Source organism: Belonocnema kinseyi, chromosome 2 (genome assembly GCF_010883055.1).
Source record: "Belonocnema kinseyi isolate 2016_QV_RU_SX_M_011 chromosome 2, B_treatae_v1, whole genome shotgun sequence".
In the NCBI taxonomy this organism is placed as follows: Eukaryota; Metazoa; Arthropoda; class Insecta; order Hymenoptera; family Cynipidae; genus Belonocnema; species Belonocnema kinseyi.
The window spans coordinates 30,209,818-30,212,771 of NC_046658.1; positions in this window are offsets into that span (position 1 = coordinate 30,209,818).

The window sequence follows — 2,954 nt, forward strand, 5'->3', positions numbered from 1 at the left end:
CCACTTCTATTCCCCCCTCTACTAACTTTATTTTTTTTGTGCACTGTAATCCTATTTTTATTTCTCCTGTCATTTTCTCCATCTCCTCGTCCACATTGCCCTCTCCCATTTTCATATTTCTGACCTTCTCTCTAAACTATTCTTTTCCTTCCCTTGACCAATCCTCTTTTCCTAAACTTTTCACATTTGCTCCCCTTTTGTTTATATTACTATTACTTTTTTGTCCCTCTAATGTCACTATTAAGGGAAAGTGATCCGAATCAATATAATCACCTGCGTCTAGTTTCTTAACCTTCTCTCTTACCTGATCATCCACTATCGCATAATCAATTACCATTCCCCTTTACCCTCCTGTGCATGTATATTCTTCTTTCAATCTCCCTATGTATTTCCATTTAAGATATACCATCCCAACTCCTCCAAGCTCTTCAACAACTTCCCCCCCCCCCCATTTAGTACCTTATCTTTGGATTTTCTTCCTCCCTCTTCTCCCCTTTCCCTTCCTCCTCTGTCTCCTGTTTTCGCATTGAAATCCCCACCTATTATCAGCCTAATCTTTTCATTATTTTCTTTATTTCTTTCATCTTCTCTGCTTTCTCCTCCATATCACCGTTCACTTAAACCCCCAGTACCTTCCACTTCGCTCTTCCCATCATTACCTCTTCTACTATTAATCCTTCTTTCTGTTCTTTCCTGTCTTTCTTATCTTTACCTGTTATACATTCATTCCTTACTCCCATCACCATTCCTCCCATTGCTCTGCCCTACTTATTATTTCTCTTTGCATTTTGCACTTGCCATTTGTAACCTCTTCGTAACCTTCCCCTTACTCTTTCCTATCCCTTTTCATCTAGCCGCGTCTCCTTCATTATGACTACATCCCATTGTGTCAAATTTCTCATGAACTCCCTATCCTTTCTCTCCAATCTTGCTATATTCCAGTACAAAATCTTCCATCCCTCCCTACTTTCGTTTCTCATCTTTTTTTCCTTCTTACTACTTCTGATTTTCCTATCTCCCGTTCCTTCCTCTCCTAGTTTCCCTGCACCTATTTCTTACTATATGTTCCCTTTATTCATCCCAATCCCACCATCCTCCGTCTATCTGTATTCTCCCATACTTAATCCATGTTCTCTTTCCCTTTTTTCTTGCCTCTTCCGCTATTTTCCTTAATTTATACTGCATCTTCCTTTCTACCTATGTCAAATCATACTGTATTCTTTCTGGGCTTCCATATAATAACCCCTTCTTTGTCATCACCTTTTTTTTATGTTCCCATTTCTTTAGTTTCACCATTACCATTATCTCCCCTCTTCGCTCTTCCCTTCCTAGATTTCGCATTTCCTCTGTCACTACCTTAGCATCAATCCTTTTTAGTACTTCATCATCCCCTTCCTTCAGCTCCTTCCCCTATAATCTTATACCTTTTATCACTATGTTTAATTTTCTTTCTTCCCTCTCTATCCTTTCGATTCTTTGTTTTATTTTTCTCAGCCTTTCCATCTCCTTATTCCAACTGCTGCCCCAACCACAATCCCGGTTCGAGCTTTCAAGTTTCTTCATCCTAACTTGCATCTCCTCTACCTTTTTATTATTATCTTCTTCCTGCTTCTCTAGTTTTTTTTTCGAAAGACTGCTTTTCGTCACAAATCCCCATTACCTCTATCATCACTTCGCGAATTTCCTTTAGTCTTTCCTTTTTCATCGGAACGTCACTTTTATCTCCGCTTCCGTCAGCCCCCTTACTATTATCAATCTTCTCTACCAAACTCTGCTTTTCCGGCGGCGATCTAAACATTTTTTCATATTTCACGCTCGCACCGATATCTTCCTTCTCTTCACTGCTTTCCCTCTCCCCTCTCTTCATTTTGATAAAAGCCTCAATTGAACCTAAGCTTTTTGCTCTAATCTCTCCTTTTTTATAGTTTTCTTATACTTCCCCCTTGCCTTCCTTTCCTTGATCTCCTCTTTCGGCGTACTGAACACTTCCTGCTCTAAATCTGTTTCTTCCGAGGAGATACTCGCTCCGCTAGCCATGAATCAAATTCAAACTCTCCCGCCTTCTATGCTTCCCTGCCTCTATCTACAGTCGCGGTCTGGTACCCGCCTCGTCTTTCGGCCTCGCTATCCAACCCTGTTGCTACCAACCCGATTAACACAGTCCTCCCACCCTGCACAAACCTTCAAACAACCAAAGATATTATAAACGTAGATGCGGTACGGGGCGTCGGAGTGGGGAATTATATATATAGGACATCACATTTTCTGCCCTATCGAGGTGCTGCCCTCATCGTACTACGAAGTCGAATTCTTGTTTTCTCATTCTTCGTAAAATATGACGGTAAAGCAGTAGAAAAGTATTTTGAGGTTAGAAAAGTTTGACATGTATGTATAGCTGAATTTTTTCAGATCTGAAGCTTGATCCAGGTTTTCGGTACAGTCTTTTTTTAATTATAGAAAAATGTTCTCGAAAAATCATATTTTTAATTCTATAAAAAAGTGTTATAGAAAGGCATTTCAAGATAAACAAGTGCTGAAAGCATTTTTCTTTGACAATTTTTTTTTTAATTGAAATAATCAAATATTTATACCAAAGAAACAACTTTTTCAATGTTTGAAGTATTTAAACATTATTGTTTAAATTTAAAATAATAATTAAAACAAAATATATTTCTGGCTAAGATATTTTGGTTGAAACTGTATATATAGTATTTTGAAATCACAAAAGTTCTTCTGAAAAATCGAAATGTTAATTAAAAAACACGTGTTTTTATATATTAATTTGTCGGTAAAATTATTTGTGTAATTTTAATTTTAAATTCAAACAATAATTTTTAACACTTTAAATAATAAAACAAAAATTTATTTGATAACAATATTTTATTATCGTAGTTTTAATAAATAATTAATATTGATTAAGAAACAATTTTATTTGGGGAGTCTTATTATTTGGG